Below are 21,252 nucleotides of genomic sequence, written 5' to 3'. Positions count from 1 at the left end.
AGGAAGTCCTTTTGGACACAGGACACTATAGTTTTGTGCCTACAGTGTGGACATTTGTATTATGTTTAATATGATTTAGTATATGAAAAAAAACTTTTTGGTAGCTTCTCTTTGCCCTTTCTTCTCCCTCCTGCAAATGTGGAAAGTTTACTTTCCAATTATGAGTTTATACTAATTGAAAGTTACGGACATTTAAATGAAAAGGTGGTTTTGTGTTTGTTTTATATATGCATGTCTATGTGAGTGTACAGTAGGAAGGCTTTTTTGGATGGAGGCCAACATCACATCCATTTGTGACCTAAGTGAGAGTTGATCTGAGGCTAAAATGTGCACCTATGTAGTCAGCAGTTCAGTGAAACCCAAAGGAACATCTTAAATCATTGTTCTGATGGTTCTAAGTTTGAATGGTATTTATGTTAAATAGCATAGTTTTACTTCTCTCCAGACCCACTGGAGTGAAGGAAGAGCAAAGTATGGATGACATTTTGAATCTGTGTCTACATATTCCCCAGAGGATGGAATGAAACAAAATTCCCATAAGAAGGACATCCCTGGGCTCCAGAAATCTAGAACCGAAAAGTATTTTGCCTGTTCCCCAGGTTATCTGGCCTATTCACCTTAAAAATAAAAATCCCTTTTCTGAATGTGACCACTAAAATAGGAAAGAAAAGAAGAGTCAGCTCTGTTCTTTCCTAACCAGCAGGCCAAATGGTTCTTGTGTATGAGGATAATACAGTTCAGAACACATTAGCGTGAAAATTTGAGTTTGAGCAGCACCAAGTCAAAGTTCCTGGGACACCTGAATGGTGGCCTGGCTTAGCAACTGCTGCCGTTGTCCCAGAGTAGGGAGCTGCTGGCTTTAGTTGGATCCGAGCAGTGGTTGAGAGGCAAGCCTCGGGCTCTGTCCTCTGATTCCACAGATGTGAGCCCTGGATGCGCCACATCCCACTAGCAGAACTCCGATGGTGACGAAAACTCTTTCAGCCTCAATTTCCATGTATATACATAGTGGAAAATAATATTATGTGATTCATGTGATCGTTCTGAGGATTCGTTTTTGGTATTGTGCTGGGTACAGAATAAGGACTAAATGAACAGTTTTAGTTAAATATTAATAAAATATAAGCATTTTTCCAGTGTGTGTTCATCTAATGGTATCTTCTAGCTATGTATGTCTGCATCAGTGTTGTCTGAATTTTAAGCCTCCAGAAGAGAACTTTATAAATACTGTACATGTTTTCACAGGATCTTTTATGCAGAGATTCTTCGTAAATGATGATCATGTTGTTGATGATGCATATCAAATATTTATTTGGCATAGCTGTTATAGCTTTGGACCATTGGTGAGAGTTGGATGCCAAATATGTAACACATTCATAAAAACATCAGCTGGACTTTTTTTGGGGGGTGGGGTGGTGAGGAAGATTGGCCCTGAGCCAACATCTGTTGCCAGTCTTCTTTTTTTTTCCCCCCAGTACATAGTTGTATATCCTAGTTGTAGGTCGTTCTAGTTCTTCTGTGTGGGATGCCACCACAGCATGGCCTGATGAGCAGTGTGTAGGTCCACGCCCAGGATCCGAACTGACGAACCCTGGGCCGTGGAAGCAGAGTGTGCAAACTTAACCACTTGGCTACAGGGCAGCCCCCAACTGGATATTTTTAACTTGTGGTTCAGCTTGAACTTTGACCTATAGATAAACTCATTCTTGAAGAATGGAGGAACACTAGTGGTGATGTTTTAACAGATTGGTGCAATAATACGTTATAGGTACTTGTATTTTAAATAGTACACACACTTAATTTTTAAAAGTATATGCCAATTAGTTCTTTAGATGTAACTTTCCCTTCCCTGTCTCCCATTTCTTGATGGTCAAGGGTAACTTTGCATTACTCATAGTCCTTAGTAGAGTACTTTACATATGGATATTTATAGAATAAATGGGTGAGAATCATTTTTCTCCATATATTTATTAACTATTTTGTTTCCTGAGCTTTGATGATAGATAATTATAGTTTATGAATTGATCTAGTTGGAGCATATTGTGTTGTGAGGTATAATAAGTTCATTGTTTGACAACACTTTTCATTTGTATATTAAGTAGACATTATTTTGTTTATATGTTTCCAACCTGCATTTGTATTCTTTTGGTATTTTCTTTCTTCTCTGCCAACAGAGTGACAGTATTTCTTAAGCACAATATTTTATTGTTAAAAATTACAGTGTTCTTTACATTTGCTGCTTTAAATTGTTTTTAAATAAAAAAGGGAAGCCTGCCTTGAAGCCCATGAAATAGTAGATTCTTATAAACAATGATTATAGCAGTAATATTGAAAATTGTTACCTAGTTCTGAGAAAAATATTGAGGGTTGCTATGTTGTTCCCAAGAAAGATTAGTTCAGTTACAGAAAATAGATATCGTGATTATAATGTGTTCTAGTGGGGTCACCTTGCTGTGTACTTGGAATCTTCCCCAGGGGGTCCGGGAGGGGGGCGGCTCATGCATTATCCATTTTGGGAAAGAGTTATACATACAGGAATTATGGAAATGAGCTGGTGGGTTTGTCAAGAGAAAACCAATTACTTGACTACTGAGTTGAATGGAAAATGAAATACATAATTTTCCATATATTAAATTGAATAGAAATGAGAGACTTAAGGGTTGTTTTTTGGTGTTTTTATTTTTTACGTATTGATTATATTGTGTGTTCTCGGTTGCCCTTAACCTGATAGGAAGGAAAACTGTCGATAGAAATAGTTATTTTGTATATTTTGATTTTTGGAAAGCATCCTTAGAGTTTTAAATGTGTACATCATTTACGCCCCATCAAAAAGGACTGATCCTCTTTGGGAAGGCAGGCGAGACAAAATTCAGTCATTATCTTTCCCCAGGAATTAACGCAAATAAAGGGACAGTATAGAGAATATAGTCCCTGGAGCTTTATGGCTTCATTGTCCTCTGAGATCAAATCTACACGAGACTCCTTCTACCAAGAGAGCCTCTAGATTGGACTGTGCGTAGGGGAAAATGTCACCGCTTGCAGTATACTACTGCTTACAGAATAAATATTCACAAAACTTAAAAAGCTCAGTGAAAGCCCCATATCTGAATTTGGTGACTGTGGTCACACCCTGTAAGGTAAAGGCATTCCTTAGGGCTTCCCTCCACCCTCCGCTTAAGGGAAGCTTATTTCATTCTACCTCTTGAAGTTGTGTTGTGTTGAAAAAGCGCGTCACAGGCATCTTGCTGCTTGCCCTGAGCACACCAGTGTGGATTACAACTCCCTGGAGCCAGAAGGAGCATAGCAAGCGTCTTATGGGGACCTCCATCTACACGTGCCTGTTTGGAAAACTTCAAGGTGCCTACGCCTTCTGACATCATAGGATTCCGTGAGTGAGGCAGCCATGGAAGATCTGAATGCTCTTTTTGTCCTTTGGCATATGTGATTTTATAAAGTTACTGCTGACCGTAATGCAGATACCCTTCTGGGGTTTGTTTCCGTGAAACTCTTCAGCAGCTGGATGGCACAGCTCCTAAATAATGCTGTTGCTGTTGAGCACGATAAGTTACAACTGTAGCAAGAGAACCATTTATTCATTCCCAAATGGTCTTAGAAGTCTCACATTAACTCACGGAGAGAAATAACCCCATGGAAGATTCACAGTGTTTTGCTAGTATTAGTATGTCAACTCACTATAAAATATAAAAAATATTCCCAACTCAGAACTTGTAAGAATTGAGTTTTTGATTATGAGTACAGCAGTTCTGTGTTGAAAAACTCCCTTGACAAATTAAGTGAATAATGGACATCCTTAGAATTGTCATGTTTCATGGTACATTTGTAACTAAAAGCCTCTTCTTTAAGTAATGATGGATGGCTTCATGGAAAAAGTCAAAAAGTCACTCTATTTCTGATCACTGGAGGAAATAAGAAATGGAAATGATTACATATTGATATAAATCCAATGTTCTAAATTTGCGTATTGCCTGAATATGCAGTTATGCTTTCTATGGGTATAGACTTTCTTTTCAATTACTTTAAAAAGTATTAATAAATAATTATACTTAAAATTGGCTGGAGCTACGTTTTAAATGGTTAGAGAGGTTTACTTTTTATAGGATTTTTTTGTGATTACTAGTCCTATAAATAATATTCAGGAATTGGTATAAATGCTGAGCCAACAAAATGTGTGTAAATAAATAGGTAACTTTCTACATTCTATCACCTTATTTTCCATAATACAGAAAATACACTTTGAATATTTTACTTATTTTCAGTTTGTTTATTCTGTTTTTGTTTTTGGTTTTGGTTTGCAGGACAGAAGTCAAAACAATCTCAATTCTATTTTGAGCATTTTATTTTGTTATTTATATATTTTAATTTTTGGAAAACAAGCCCTTGTCCTCACCCAGAGGAATTTTCACTTGAGTGGTCATAGATGCACATTTTAGCATTTCACGTCTCCAGACTGTAAGCTCCATGAGGTCGTGTCTATCTTGTGCATTATCATATCACCAGGGGCCAGCACAGTGGGGAATATAGTCATTGCTCTTAAGAATTTATTCACTGATAGGGGCTGGCCCGGTGGCATAGTGGTTAAGTTCACATGCTCCACTTTGGCAGCCTGAGTTTGTGGGTTCAAATCCTGGGTACGGACCTACACACCAAGCCAAGCTATGGTGGTGCCTCACATACAAAAGGAAGAGGGGGCTGGCCCTGTGGCTGAGTGGTTAAGCTCATGCACTCCGCTTCAGTGGCCTCGGGTTTGCTGGTTCGGAGCCTGGGCGTGAACCTACTCACCGCTCATCAAGCCATGCTGTGGCAGCATCTCACATAGAAGAACTAGAATGACTTAGAACTAGAATATACAACTAAGTACTGGGGCTTTGGGGAGACAAAAAAGTGGAAGATTAGCAACAGGCATTAGCTTAGAGCCAATCTTCCTCACTAAAAAAAAAAAAGAATACAAAATAGAGGAAGATTGGCATGGATGTTACCTCACCCACAGTCTTCCTCAAGGAAAAAAAAATATTCAGTGTTGGAATGAATGAGGGAGCATTGCTAATTCACTTTAAAGTTTATTAGTAGCAGTTTAGTTATTACGTTACCATCAGTTGATAAGAAAATATGAATACAAATCACTAGTACCAGTGATTCATGGATTTGTTCCTAAATTGACCATTCATTTTTTTTTTGTTTAAATTTGCACAATTTATCTTAAAGCCCTCAGTAAATAATAGCCAGTGCTTAATTATTGAGATGAATGAGTAGCAATTAGAGGTTTGTTCAATCTATAGTTCTTGCTAACCTAAAATGTTTCGTTACATTTTCTCTTAAGTCCATAGAGGCAGTTAAGAAATTAATTAAGCTGATGCAGTTTAAGAAGTTAATGTTTGTAAATCTTAGATCGTTGCCTGGAATATAAATGTTTGTTATGTTAAGAGTTTGTTATATAACTAAGTAACAACTGTTGCTGTTAAGTAATGAAAATAATCTTAAATAATATTAGTACTGTCTAGAAAGTAAAACCTTAAATATGCCCATATTCGTTCTGGGGAAAATCGATAGAATATAGAGGAGAATAATAGAACATTAGGACTGAAAGGGTTATCGTATAGGTCATCTTCTTGAATGACATCTTTTTAGATGAAGGAAACCCCAGGCCCAACGAAAGCATCAGTCTTAGCATCAGTCTTAGCATCAGGCATCCTGATTTCAGGGTAGGGATTTTAATTACTATGATGCTGCACTTTCAGGTCTAAGCTTGCCCTGTATGTGAATTCAGCTTCACTTGTCTAGTGCGTTGAGTGATATTATGCTTCCAGGTAAGAAAAATGTATTTCTGTGCCATCAGATAGCAGCTTGGGGTACATCACTGATATGATTTTAATTATTTTAAGGGTTGCAGTAAATTTGAATCAGCCAAAGCTTTATATCTATTTGTTCCTTGTTATGGTATCTTGTACCCAAGTGAGTTCAATAAATATTGATTGACAAGATGACCAATAAAGTAAGTAGTCCTAATGTCATAACATAGAGGAGGAGAGTAATGGGGGGGTGTGTGTGCATGAGTGAATTTGTGTGTGGTACAGGTGTGAGCTGTCTCAGTGCTCTGAAACTTTGCTAGCACTGATCCCTTAACGCAAGAGGCCTTAACAACAAGAGAAATCTCTGTGGCTCTCTGGATGCTCTTGGTAGAAATGATGTACATGTAAAAACACAGTCACGGACACTTGCGCCGGGACAGCTGCTCTGAGACCACCAAGTCACTCGCTTGCATCTGTGAGCCACTGACCAGTCACTGATCACAGTGACATTTTATCACTAACAACCTGAATTATCTTTGACCCAGAGACCTAGGGGTCAAAGGCCTCCTAGTCCGTTATTAAATTTCCAGAGTGGTAGTTCAATTTGCATTAGGAGATTTACTTATATTTATTTACTTAGCTTTTTTTGGAGGGGAGGGGTGGAAAGAAGTAGGAGGAATGAGAGATCCAGCTGTTATTTTTTTCTCCTTTCTAGGATTATCATTTAGTCCAGACCTTTATTTGTAGGATTTGGCTAGCATTCTAAAAGAAGGGGAGGTCCCAAGAGTCAACACATTGTGGTTTTTGTCTGGGCCTCACATGGAGTGTCCTAAAGGTTACTGGGAACATCATCAAGCGGGAGCTTCAGAGAAGCATGACTCTCCACAGGTTGTAGCAGGGAGGAACTTTGCCTTGAGGGAAACACAGATCCTTCGAGGGTGGCATTAGCTCATAAAGTTTGCTGATTCATATTCAACTGGCCACATTAATGAAGGACTTAAATAGTGGCTAGAAGGGACTGAAGAGTTCATTTGGAGCCTATCCAAGGAGCTGGGAGGACAGACAACTGCCGAGGATTCCCAGCCAGTCACGGATTGAAAGGCTCTTCCGGGTCGTAACCAGGAAGGACTCCTGGGCCAGAGCTAGGAGGGCTGGAGGGTGAAGCCTGGCTTCAGCACATGTGTGTGTGTGTGTGTGTGTGTGTGTGTGTGTGTTTGAGCCTCGAAAAGCATATAATAAGCAGTCATCTCTTGGGAGGAAGGGAGAAGCAGGAGGCACAGTGAAGAAGCACCGACGTGTGGAATCTGGTGTGGAAAGGGCACCGTTGAGCCTGGCATTCGAGAGAGAGAGGAGCATTATGTTCACATGGTTTGGGCCATCATTTAAAATGTCTGGGCTTTATCTCCTTGTCTAATAATTAAGAAGATTGATTTAGATGAGGTGTCAAATTTTCAGGTGTAAAAGAAAACGATAATTCAAAGTCTGTATTGTATTAGGATAGTGGTCTCTTCAAGGCTGTCCTGCAAAATTTTGCATGATTCTTTCGTGGTACGTTTTCATTCAGAGGTTTTAGTAATGAATAGCTTTTCAGAAAGCCCAGGGTACTTGAAAAAATAATAGACCTTTAGGGTCTAGGCAAATAAATTGTTTTTATGTAGGAAGCAGTTATCTTGCTTAGAATAATTTTTGATGAGTGAACTAGTAATGTGGTTAATTTATCTTGGCAAACACTAAGAAGATTTGTTTAGTGTTTGAATTATTTAGTGAAAATGTAGAACACGATAATAAATATATTTATAAATTGCCAGCACAGAAGGCTTTTATATGAAATTCCCAATAGAAACCAGGTATTGGCTGTGAATTATAATCTCTGAGATACCCTTATTTTAGTTGTTCCTTGAGAGCATATGATACAGTTAGCGTTCAGCTTCTACTGAGGACCAGAAGTGTGTGAAGCAGTAAAAAAATGCAGCCTGGACAGAGCCTTTGAGAAATTCTTCACATATTTGCCTTAAAAAATGCTAAAATCATATCATTTTTTTCTCAGTGGTTTAGGTTTTTTAGATTTAGTTTTGGTTAACTTTCTATATAAGATACTTCCTTTTATTTTTTTATATGAGCTCTGTTTATTTTCCAGAGAGAATCTCCTGCACTAATAGTTTCAGGAAGTTTTTTTTAACCCTGTTGATCATCTTAACAGTAAGAGCATAATATTAATTTAATTGATGATATCACATTTTTTTCTCTGTAGTAAGTCTGACTTTCTATCAAGCTGTTCATTGAAAGGATACCTCTTAAACTTTCCATTACTAAGATTCCCAGGTTTATCTCTTCTCCTTTTGATAAAGCAAGTATTTTATTAGAAAAGCAGCAGGCTTTTAAGGGAAGTGGATTAAGCTGTTGTGATGGTTATTTTGAACGTGTACAATAAGTCATTTTGATTGCTTTTTTAACCTCACAATCACTGAGTCCCACACATAGAAACGTAGCATACTTTCTGGCATTTCACAATCATAATTAAAGATTTATTGATAAGATATGAAGTACAGATTAAAGGTCTAAGAAGTATATGAAAGAAAAACTACTTCTCAAAAACTTAATCCAAAGTAAAAATATTGAGGAAGCATCAGGAGCTTTATCAGTGGCCCAGAGATATATTTAAGTGTATCATCTAGAGGTCCATTTATTACCAGGAAAGAATCAATTCCACTTATTCTCCTCTTTTTCTGTGGCACAGCTCCAGGAACGTGTTTTAATTGATTGGTGGGAAGATTTTAACACAGACAAAACTTATAAGCCAAGCACCATTATCTCTAGGACAGTAGCTTCACCACATTATTGGGTAATAAAGCTAAAAGCTGCCAAGTGTTTCAGAATTATTTTCAGAAATTTACATACTCTTTATTCCCATTACCTTGAGAAAGAGTTCAGAGAAAGGGCTTAGTCAGCGTGCAATTATGGTATTAGATAAAATATACAGTTTGGTCTAAAACCAAGATGCAGCTAGTTGTCACTACTTTAATCCATCAGGAGCTGCTGAGAAATTAGTTGTCATCCTAACTGCCATTCCTTTGAAGGTAATCTGCCTTTCTTCTCTTGATGCTTTTAAGATTGTGTCTTTTTTTCCCCCTTTTCTAGGTTCGCTATGATGTATTTAGGTGTGGGTGCCTTTTTCTTTATCCTGCTCAGGATTCATTGGGCTTCTTGAACCTGTTCATTTGCTTTATTCTGGGAAATTCTTATCCATATCTTTTCAAGGATTTCCTCCATCCCATTCTCTTCTCTCCTTCTAGAACTTTTAATTAAAAATGGGTTGGACCTTCTCTGATCACTATGTCTTTTTGCCTCTCTTTCAAGTTCCCTCATCTGTCTCACTCCGCTGCTATGTTTCTTCTGACCTATCTTACCCTCCACTCATTGTCTCTTCTGCTGTGTGCAGTCTGCTGCTGAGACCATCCTTTAAGTTTTTCAGTTCAATTGTTATCTTTTTTTTTTTCATTTCTAGCAGTTTTATTTGGTTCCTTTTCAAATCTTCTCTGTTGCATTGTATATTATCCTGGTCCCTGAAGATACTTTCGAGTTTGTTATTTATTTCTTTTGGCAGAGCCAGCGTACTTGTTTCGTAATTTGTGTGTGATGATTTCAGTATATGCTGGTTCTCACTCAATGCCTTGTTTCTTTCTGTGCTTGGTTGTCTCTGACTCTGTGCTGGTTCTTGCTCAGGAAAAATGATCTGTGGCATTTCTCAAGGCATGGGATGAAAGTGCATGCGTGCCTGCCAAGAAGTTTTGTGTTTGCTCCTGCTGGATACCTGGGACCCTACCACGTTCATGGCCTCAGGCTCCAAGGCCCATCACTCTGCTTCTCTGGGCTTCGAGAGCCTTCTGTTTAGCCTCAGCTTTCCCCTCCTGCTTCACGTAGGGTCAAGACAATGTCCCTTAGTTCTCTGGGGTTGTAGAAGGGGTAGGTTTTGTTTTGGTTACGTGTGGGGGTAGCTTTTTTGGGTTCTGTATAGATAGAGCCCTTTGGAGTCCAACTTAATATGTAGAGGATCTATTGTAACATTCCTCACTTCAGGCAGACCCTGTGTGTTGACTTCTGTCCCCTTCCTCAGGACGGGCAAGTGCCCTTAAAGAAAAAGTGGTGTATGGTTCAGGTATTTTACTTATATTTCTGGATTCAAGAGTTTCCTCAGAATTTGTCTTGAAAGTTCCCTATTTTGTCAAATTCTTTTAAGGTGATGTTTGTTATATTTAACTCAGCATTTTTAATTGTTTGTAGCAGAGGGTTATTGTGAAAAACTTACCCTCCATTACTAGAAGAGAAAGTCATTAATCACTAAGAAACTAAAAACTTGAAGGCAATATTAATGCTTCAGAAGAGATTTGTTCCCCTGAAGAGAACTCAAGTTAGGGATTTTTCAGAAGGTAACATTTCAAGGATGAATTGACTGGTTTTGTTGACCTTTAGGATCTAAGGCAGCCTTTATCTGGTCAGTTCTGAGTTCAGGAGACCTCTAAGAAATGCCTCACGTGGAAGTAGAGGTGGACTTTATGCACCAAAGGGTCAGTGGGTCAATCCCGAAAGTCTCAGTGAAATAAGGAGGAAATGTGGCTTACCGTATAATCTGATAAGGTGTAAATCTCACTGAATGTAATTGATGGCTACTGTCAAGTTTGTAAGAGAAGGGGCGAGACTTCGCCCACGTGTCAGGAATCCGATTTTTAAAAAATCTCTGATATAGTCCAATGCTTAGTTTTCAAGAGAAAAACGATGACAGGTTAGGGGACTTGATCAAGGTCCCACAGCTGGGGCAGCCTGGCAGCCCATCACCCGATGCCACTGGAGGTCTGCATAGGTGGGCCTGGAGCTTCACTTTCTGCCTTGCCTGGGACTTAAAAACTCCGAGCTCCGTGGCAGAGTGGTTAAGTTTGTGCATTCCGCTTGGGTGGCCCGGGCTTTTGCTGGTTCAGATCCTGGGCACGGACATGGTGCTGCTCATCAGGCCATGCTGAGGTGGCATCCCACATGCCACAACTAGAAGTACTCACAACTAAAAATATACAACTATGTACTGGAGGACTTTGGGGAGAAAAAGGAAAACTAAAATCTTTTTTAAAAAAACCCAAAAAACTCCGAGTATCTCTTGCTTCTTTTTAAATAAACTGATGTGTTACATTGCTTTAGCACTCTGAAGTTACTAGTTTGCTCCAGCAGTGGCCGCTTCAGGCCATCACCAATGAAAGAGCTCTATATAGTTCTTGGGGCATGTGTATTGCATAAACTAATAGTTAGCAGAGGTAAACACAACCATTCTTGCTTTTAAGTGTCAGTTGAAGCAATTGTTATTCCCCTTGAATTGGCAACCTGTGCTCTGCTGGTGTTGGAGCTCTGGGCAGAGAAGCAGATGTGCCGTTGATGGAGCGAGAGTGGGGGAAGGGAAGCAGCTGCAGGACACGGGGAAGTGACTAGACTCTGGTTATCATATTTGGCAGGTCAAGGGTGAGATTTAGCCTCACAAGATCTGGACTGTACCCTGGGCTAGCAAAGCAGTGTTAAAATCAACTGCAGGTGTTTCCATTATTCTTAATGCCTAAGCATTATTAAAGCAAAAACTAATGTGTTTTCGGATACGAAGGGGAAGGAATTGGTCACTAACTGCTTGGGAATCACTTGTTTGTAATACAGCCTGTTCTCTCTTGACTGTTGCTCCTACGTGTTTAAGATACACCGTAAATCTCCAAGTGCTTGTTTTGATAGTAAAGTTTCCTCCTAGCGAGCTGTTAGCACTTTTGGCTTCAAGAGAATGCTAACTCAGGGAACCTCTTTGAGCTTTTTACGCTCTATGCTGTAGAATGTGGACGTTGCATTGGCACATCCACAATTCCTAAGTTAAATTTGAGATGAAGGAATTTTAAATCATTTTGCTTATTTTGAAAATCTCAAATATTACCAAATGATGGATGAAAGAATTATGCTTTCGAGATATGTCCAAGTCCTGAATCATAGAAGTTAGAGTACCATGAGACGTTTGATAAGAGATGCTTCTGATGATTGGAATGGCTGTTTGGAACTTTGTAAGTCGGGGTCAAAAACGAAGAGTAATTGGTAGTGCCATTTAAGACAGGTTTTTCTTTATATCGTCTGCTTATTTTATCTTAATCCAGTGCTGAAGAGTTCTGTAGGGTTACTTACCTTCTTTTTTTAACCTCCAGTCCCTGACAACGTTGGTTGAAGCCCAGTCTAGATATGAACTTCATATGTGTGTAGGAGGAAGCTATTCTTAATCTGTGTAGTGGTTAAAAACCATTCTTTACCTTGTTACTGGAGGATAGGTTGTATCTTTCTTTGATGTTATGTAGTTATTGCATTTTTGGGAGGCCTGCAAATGCCCCATGACTGTGCCATCTATATCTTTCCCATCGTCCCCTCCTTCAGTTTCTCTTTACCCCTGCCCAAACGCAAAATCAAGGGAGTACATACGTTGTTGAATTTGGGAATCATCTCTGCAGAATGCCCTGTTGGGGCAGCTTGCAGTCTTCTTGAGAATTTTTTCTGAGAATAAGTTTCTCTCTGGGCAAGCTACAGGTTAAAGTAAAATTGGACTGTGAGCATCCTGGTGGTAGAGATTGTCTTACACAGCTATGCCTATTCAGAACTGTGCCTTATGTATAATTAGGGCTCGCTGTATATCCAATGTAACAATGGATCATCAAGTTGAATTAACTAAAGGAATAAAGTTTAAGTTGTTAGGAGAAGTGAGCTCCACTCTGCTTTCTGCGGCACTCCCAATGCCTAACTGATGACCATATCCTCTCCATACCTCGGAAATGCCTCTCAGGGAAGACCTCTGCTCTTCACCCTCACAACCTCTGCCTTAGCTCTTGCTTGACTCATTAAAAATTTGCCAATTTCCTCCAGCATTTCCTTTTGCTCCATCTCCACTTCTAGGTCATTCTCTATGCTGCTGAGAGAGTTGCTGTCTAAAATTTGAACTGGACCATGACAGCCCTTTGCTTCAAAGGCATTCTTAAGTCCCTTTACCTACAGATTGAGTTTCACATTTCTAAGGTTAGCACTGCAAGGCCCCTCAAATCATAATTTGGCCCCTAGGCACTTTCAGCCTTTTTTTCTGCTGCTCTTTCCCTCCAGCCACACGCTGGTGCTTTAGCCTCGTGGAGCTCACTGTCCCCCTGACAGCAGCGTGGGTTCTTTGTTTTGTGTCTGTGATCATGTGGTTGCCTCTGCCTGGCATGGTCTTCTCCATGCTCCACCTATCCAGTCCTTACTTTTCCTTAAAATTCAACTTAAGTCCCTCCTCAAGAGAGCCTTTCTAGACTCTTGCACAATCAGTTACATCTCCCGGTATGCTTCCATGGTACCGTCTCCTGTACTGCTATTGTGATGCTTTTTGCTTATTATAAGTTTTTAAAAATCTATTCCCGCATCCCTCTCCTGATAAGGAGCTCATTCGGTCTCCTAACACAGTATCAGCATGCAGAAGGCTCCCCGTAAATGTTGAAAGAATGAAAGCGTCTAAGTAATGGGTACTTTGTGGAACCCACGGCCTCTTCCCTAGAAGTTAGCCTTGACGGTTGTTCATGCAGTCCAGTCCACTCTGTTGCCATTTATAACCTATTGTTCATATTCCAGTAATGTACTCAAAGTAAGATTCACATAAAGGTCCTCTGAAAAGCCCCTCTCATTCTGCAAGACGCAAGAGTTCTCCTGGTAAGGAAATATATTGCAAAGAGAATTTTTGGTTTAGCTGTTTTTGTCCGGTTTTGGTCAAAGGAATAGCCTTCAAAGTCCTTAGGCATCATCCTCAATCTTCTGTACCATAGTTTTAGGAAATTAAGATTAGCTGCCATTATTCTGTTAGTAATCTTAATATATTTTACATATCAACCCTCCTTTTCTTGGTGGAGATTGGGCATGAGGGCTGGTCCCTGTAATGTACAGAGGCAGAGGGAAAGTGCTCCGGCTCCCTGCCACGGTGTCTTGTCTTCGGTGCTGGCGGTGTGCTGTCTGCCAGTTCTATCCTCAAGCACCGGGACACGGGGGAAAAGAAAAAAAGAAAGAGAAGTAAATATCAGTTAGTTTTCACAGGTTGCCATCTGTTCTTTATTATCTGTTTTATTCTTATTCCCCTGGATGTGTAAGACCCAGTGTGGTCTCTGGACCAGTAACATCAGCATCACCTGGAAACTTACTGGCAATGCAGATGCTCTGGCCTGACCCCAGACCTGCTGAATCGGAAACTCTGGGATGAAGCCCAGCAATCTGTGTTTCAGCAAGCCCTTTGGGTGATACTGACGCTCACCAGAGTTTGAGGGTCGTGCTGTGGAGAACCCTGTTCAGTGCATATATTTCCATGTTTGAAGAAGTCAAAAGAGGTCTTTGCAAATAATATCTATATCTGAGATACTGCTATGATTAAATAGTTTCAGCAAATGGGTCCAAACAAATTGTCCCATGCAGGTGGTGTCTCGTTAGTACAGGAAACTAAAAAAAAAATCAAAAGACATATGGACATGAGTAATCCATCCAAGAGCCATGTGACATAGAAGCAGAGATAAAAGTCCTTGACAAAGAAAAAAAGGCCAAGCCTTTCACAGTACCCTATGAAAGTAATAAAATTGTATCTGAAGATTAAGAAGTGCTTTAGATGCGTGTGTGCCTGTGTGTGTGCTCGTGTGTGCATGCGTGTGTTTTTCATGGCTCATTCCTTTAGCCATACTGTGGTTAAAGGACTAGTAAGTGTATCTAGGTCGAGGTTGCTTCCGTAGAAAACTGCAGTTTTATTATTTGTTTTACTTTCTATTTTCTCCTTTAAGAAAGAAAACATTTTACAGGAGACTCATCATGTTTGATATTTGTCAGAAAAATTATGTGAAAACTGTTATTATTGCAGTTGAAGCCCCTACCCTTCCTTTTCTGCTTAACTCTAGTTTTTGGGTTCATTTTCTTATGACTTTCTTTTGTAATTTATCAGGAAGACAAGCTTGTGTCGAATTACTGATTTATTACAGGAAGTTTGTGCCTTCATTTATTCAACAAATAATTATTAAGAACCTAATGTGTTCTTGCATTGTGCTGGGTGCTGCAAATAAACAAGGAATAGAATCAACATGACTCTTTCCCTTGAGGAGTTCCTATCCTAGTGATGTGCAGGGTACTTTTTAACAAAACTCTTAGTTATATTCATAAACTCCAAGAAGAGTAGGCCTTGCCTGTAAATTTTATGTGTTACCTTCTACTTGAACTTCATTCAGCTCATCAGAAAAAACTTAGGAGCTGGTCTCATGGCTCAGTGGTTAGGTTTGCGAGCTCCAACTTCGGCGGCCCAGGGTTCTGCTGTTTCAGATGCTGGGCGGGAACATGGCACTGCTCGTAAGGCCACGCTGAGGTGGCGTCCCACATAGCACAGCTGGAAGGACCTACAACAAGAGTACACAACCATGTATTGGGGGGCTTTGTGGAAGGAAGAAGAGGAAAAAAAAAAGATTGACCACAGATCTTAGCTCAGGTGCCAATCTTTAAAAAAAAGATAAAACTTAAATGGTCATTTCTAGGTAAGTATTTTTCTCCATTCTGTTATTAAGCTTTTTAAGATGAATAAATTTCAACCAGAATATTTTCAAGTATGACATGGCTAATTAAGTTTCCCAGTTAACTTAAGAATTAGGAAGCCCTGGATATCAACTCTTGTTTTGAGAAAACCCTTTCTTTAAGATAAAGTATCACATACATAAGTGAATTATTGATGATTTTGGATCTTTCAGTAATCAATGATAAGGTAATTATGGTAATATGAAGTATGATTATAGGGTATTGGTAAAGGACAGGAGTGTAGGTGATTGATATCAGTGTGCATTGAATTCATCATACCCAGAAAGTTAATCTTTGAACGAAATCCTTAAGAAGTGCTTTCATTATTGCTTATTGCCTATGAGAGAAGAGTATAGCTTATAAGTGAATGTATGTGTGGTGTGTATATGGATGTACATGTGAGCTATGCCTGGTTAGGTCCTGGAAAAACCTGTGGTGGGAAAGTTGGGTCAAGAGGATTGAAGGTAGAAGTGAATTTGACGTAGCCTTTATATATAAATTTTTTTTCTGGGGGGAAGATTAGCCCTGAGCTAACTCCTGCCAATCCTCTTTTTGCTGAAGAAGACTGGCCCTGAGCTAACATCCATGCCCATCTTCCTCTACTTTATATGTGGGACACCTACCACAGCATGGCTTGCCAAGTGGTGTCATGTCTGCACCTGGGATCCAAACCAGCGAACCCCAGGCCACCAAAGTGGAACGTGCGCACTTAACCGCTGCGCCACCAGGCCAGCCCCAATATATATAAATATTTTTATAGACAATAAAATAAAATAGTAAAGACAGTGCTCCTAATTAAAGATACAACAACGACATCTACATAAGAAACTAGTAATGATGGATTCTGGGCTCTATTGCTTTCTATTTAGCATCCCTTACTCACTAGAACTGTTTTAAGATCGTGGTTCCTTTGCAGTTTGAGATGCCTGTACTTTCATTTTGCTGTGTTATAAATAATGTGCATACAAGGAGATTTTCAGCACCACTCCCTCACTTAAGGTCTGGCCCTGTAGCCAAGTCGTCAGTGCTATTGTGATTTTATGGACAGGTGAGGAGCTGTTGACTTTCAGGGTCTATCTTTAAGCCTTTGACTTGGCTTCTTCCCACTTGGGTACTACCTCAGTGTCTCCCCACGTTCTCAGTTCAGCCTTCATGTACTAGTCTGAGATTCCTTTGCCTTCATGCAAGCCAATAGAGTTTTACTCAAAAGGAATAGGTAGAAATAAATTACATGATAATACAACTCACAGTTAGTAAATAATTACATATATGTGATAACCATATATGTCTATTTTTTTAATTACGTATATGCACATGGCCATAAAAATAGATACTGAGCTGGAATTCAGTCTCTGAGCTATCTGATTCCAAAACTCCTGTAATTTTATTGATTGATCGATATATATATATTTTTTTTTTTGGTGAGGAAGATTGGCCCTGATCTAACATCTGTTGCCAATCTTCCTCTTATTCCTTGTGGAAGATTGTCATTGAGCTAACATCTGTGCCTGTCTTCCTCTATTTGGTATGTGGGACACTGCCACAGCATGGCTTGATGAGTGGTGTGTAGATCTGTGCCTGGAATCCAGGCCCGCAAACCCTGGGCCACTAAAGTAGAGCACGTGAACTTAACCCCTATACCTCCGGGCCAGTCAAAAAAAACCCTGTAATTTTTATAAGCAGTTCACTACCAGCCCTATTTCTTTTCTGTTCATTTTTATCCTCTATCTTTTATATATTCCTATGTTGCCTGCCTTTTAAAATTTGTCTCTCTTCTGACTTCTTACCCAAAGTATTTTATCCCAACCCACTTCTGTAATTCTCATTTCCCGTTTTCAAAGAAAAAATTGCAACACATTTTAGAAGTACTTACAACATGTCACACTTCCCAAGTCTTTCTAAAATCTATTTTCCTCAACTTCTCAATTTTTGGTTTCAAAGTCATTTACCTTTTTCCTCAAATTGCCATTACAAAAACTCAGCATGATTTTGTAAGCAATGTAAATGATCTCAGAGCCCTCCCCAGAACAAACTGGACAAAAAGTCATCTGTACAGCATAAACAAGGTACAGAATTAAGTCTCTAAGATATCATTTACATAAGATATCATATCCTAATATTGCTTCTGTCCAGATTTGATTCATTAAGCCAAAGATTTATTCTTCCTAAAATAATAATCCATTGTGATGGTTATAGTCTTGTAATAGTTCCTACCTAACTATGATGTATTGTTCCAACTTCCATTTACATCTTGCCCAGTCATCTTGACTATAGTTGAAAATCATTGAGTGTCATTAGGGGTATAATGCCATAACCTCTCAAATTTAAACAGGATAGAAGATTTCATAAATTACTAATCCAGTAATATCAGAAATTTCCTCTGTTGGGTAGATTCAGTTGTTCAGATTCCAAATGAGTGAGACATTTCATGATTGTGTCTCTAGTTTTACATTCTGATTTGGCCTCATTTCCTCTCTCTGATAGCTATCCTCACCCACAAGTTTTCCATCAGTCAGGGTTTGAGTGAATCAGTCCTCCTCTTTTGCTAGGTAGGAAATCATCATCAAGTAAAATTATATACCCCAAATAAACATATATTAAATAAAGTGTTAATTTACAAATCCCAAACATATTTATTTTCTTATTTTGAGATTGATTTCCCCACCATCCTTTTCAAATCTATATATCCCACCACCTCTTGTAAGCAGTTTTTGCCTGCATCAGGTCATGCTGACATTTACCATAAGCATATCCTATCCCCCTCTGCTCATCTGGATGGGAAGCTAGTGCTTCTCGCAATCACAGATGATAGTTTGGACATTCCACTCTGTATACTCAGTTCATTCTTGGACCTCAAAATGTAGATCCCACATGAATTATTTCCATTCTGCAATCTGTCTTTATGAAACCAGCCAATTCTAATTGCCAGATGAAATTCTGTAGATCCTCTGTGATGACTTATTGATGCTGTGTAACAGGAGTCCACAAACATTTCCGTAAGAGCCAACTCTGCAGTTTAGCATGAAAGCAGTCATAGACGATTTATAAGCAAATGGATATGACTGTGTTTCAATAAAAATTTATTTACAGAAACAACTGGTGGGCAGGGTTTGGCCTGAGGGCTATCTTTTCCCTACCTCTGCTCTATACTAGCCCTTGAAGAGTTATCATCTCAATAGTCTGCAATAAAATGTATATCCTTGCTATTTGCTTTAGCAGCCCTTATTCTAATTCTCCTTAACTTATTGCTTATGTCTCCAGCCAGTTCTGTCTTTTTACTAGGAATCTGGGTTCTCATAGGGTTTTCATTAGGCCTTTAAAAGGCCTTTGATAAATTTACTCACATATAGTTCTAAGAAATCTCAAATTCAGTAGTTGATCAGATCACCAAGCATTCTTTATTTTAGATAGTTTGTGCTGCAGTCTGCCACCCACCTCTCCTATACACAGAATGGCCGACCCTTGAATTCTGTTCAGGATGCCAGGTTGTGAGAGAACCAATTGTGCTTCAACCTTAAAGCATGGAGTTCTTTGCTATTAGGAAAAACTAGGTGGCTCGGGAACAGAAGTGAACCTACAAATCGAAAGCTGAATGTAGAATAAAGCTACATAGCAGATTATAAAAACTTTTCCGTGCTCCCTACCCAGGAATACTCCTTCCAACTCCTGCTTCTCATCTTTCCTCAGGTTTCACAATTGACCATTGTCTTAGTGTCCATACTGGTTGGCTCTCCCTCTCTGGCATTGCCATACTTCATGAGGACACGTCTCTTCTGGTTAGTTCCCCTTTCCTAGGATGCAGGTTTTAGCTCAGTTGGTGTTTAATTGCCCTTGTGGTTGGATTACTACTTCTTCCCGTCTTTCCTAACTTTGTGATTGCATCATAATTGACTAGTTTGCAGCTCATTGACTCTGCTTATTGCCTGATTTCTACTTCAGAATATCCCTTCTAGGAAGGCCTGGGGATGGGACCAAGGGGTGGGGTGGTAGAAAAATAGACCGAATTTTTATAGTGAACTGGATATAGGGCATGAGTAGATGGAGAACATAGAATTTTAGATTTGCTCAACTGAGTCGATGTTTGTGCTTTTTTTTTGAGATAAGCAACACCAGCCAAGTTCTAGATCTCAGAGGAGAGATCTAGGTTGGAGATACTAATATCCACAAAGATATTAACGCTCATGGTCGCCTAGGAGAGAAGTATAGAATGAGGAGATTTAGAGGTAGGGTTCTTGTAAAGATTGAATGGTGACACTAAGGTAGGGCTTGAATATTCTAAGGAAGTTAAAACAAGTCTGAGAATGAGAAGTTCTTACACCTTTCATAGTTCTTAACTTTCATTTCTAGATCTAGTCATTCACATCTGAGGACAGGTGTATACTCATCTTAGAGAAAGCACAAATTTAGAGGTGTTTGTTTCTTACACAGCTTAAAGGATTAGGGAAAAAGTATTTTTAAGTAACCTCCATATGAACTCTCCAAAATAAATGTATATACTTTAAATCAGTTGTTTAAATATTATGAAATTATTCTGCCCTTACATAGAGAAGAGTCTACTTCTCATAACACATAAATCCATGTGAGTCTCTCATTTTTTCTCCTCTTATTTTTTTCAAAAAAAATTTTTTTTAACCCAGTACTGACTCCTAGTTAACTATTATTTTGGATATGAAGGGTTAGAATTTGAACCTTGTAGGTAACTAAGCAGATGCCATGCATTATAGCACTTCTCACAAGAATGTAAAGTTCTCATATTTACATTTGTCTCTTTCTGTAAGATTCTGGATTTCTCCAGAAGATGAATTGTCTTATTTCTCTTTAATTTACCTAGGCAATAAACTTTAAGCATTCAAAAAAAATGCCTTTACTGGAAAGACTTAATGGACTGGGCATTAACTCTTTGTAAATGCTAAGCAACTTTTGGAGAGGATTGCCCTGCCAGAGCGCTGTAATATTTCTCCTCTATCAGAGTCATCTGGGATTTTATTTTTTTTAAATTGGCGCCTGAGCTGACAGCTGTCGCCAATCCATTTTTTTCTTCTTCTTCCCAAAGTCCCCCCAGTACATGGTTATACATTCTAGTTGTGAGTGCCTCTGGTTGTGCTGTGTGGGACGCCACCTCAGCATGGCCTGATGAGCAGTGCCATGTCCGCACCCAGGATCCGAACCGGCAACACCCTGGGCCGCGGAAGCCAAGCGTGTGAACTTGACCACTCAGCCACAGGGCCGGCCCCTGGGATGCTGTTTGAAGCAGCATATCCTTAGGTTTTTCTCTGACTGTGGTGAATCAGAGTCTTTTGATGGGGGTCTATGAATATTTCATAATCATTTTGGTAAAACTTGCCCAGGTGACTTATATGTCCACAAGATTTGAGAACCTCTGACCTGGGGGACAGGAGTCTGCAGGACTATTTACAAATCCCATCAAATTTACAAATATTTCTGCTGTAACTCCATGTATGCATTCCTGAAAAATGAAAAAACTCATTTTGTGAAATCACACAGTAAAAATAATGGGGCTTCTGGGAAAAGGAAGACTGGGTGAAGAGAGCTCAAAACTTGCAGAACTGTCGCTGGAGCACCAACCAGAATAATAAGGATCCTGATAAGAAACTGTAGCACAGTTACAATTCCAATATTTGTTCCCAACAGCTTAGTTGAATCTTAAACACTCTTAAACCTTGAGACTGCTAGCTATTTTGCTGGCCTTGGTCCTTGAGGGCATTCTCTTCTAGCAGAGGTCGGTATTAAGTTCTCTTATTGATTTTTTGTTTTTTTTTTTTAAGACTGGTACATGCCATCTCTATAGCACTTCATACAAAAATGGGGAAAT

At 39.3% G+C, this 21,252-nt stretch overlaps 1 protein-coding gene and 1 non-coding gene across 8 annotated transcripts in view; both read left to right on the top strand.

The window, feature by feature from the left end:
- The window catches only part of LOC106824350 (pro-neuregulin-1, membrane-bound isoform), a 213,333-nt gene that overhangs the window by 9,075 nt on the left and 183,006 nt on the right, over positions 1-21,252 (top strand). The gene's annotated exons all lie outside the window — the stretch shown is intronic.
- On the top strand, positions 13,717-13,868 carry LOC123281495 (small nucleolar RNA SNORA57). The gene has a single exon (XR_006521041.1). It is a non-coding gene; the product is annotated as a small nucleolar RNA SNORA57 (small nucleolar RNA).

Source organism: Equus asinus, chromosome 27 (assembly GCF_041296235.1).
Source record: "Equus asinus isolate D_3611 breed Donkey chromosome 27, EquAss-T2T_v2, whole genome shotgun sequence".
Lineage (NCBI taxonomy): Eukaryota > Metazoa > Chordata > Mammalia > Perissodactyla > Equidae > Equus > Equus asinus.
The sequence above is the reverse complement of the archived record's forward strand: the minus strand, read 5'-3'. Positions and strand labels throughout refer to the sequence as shown.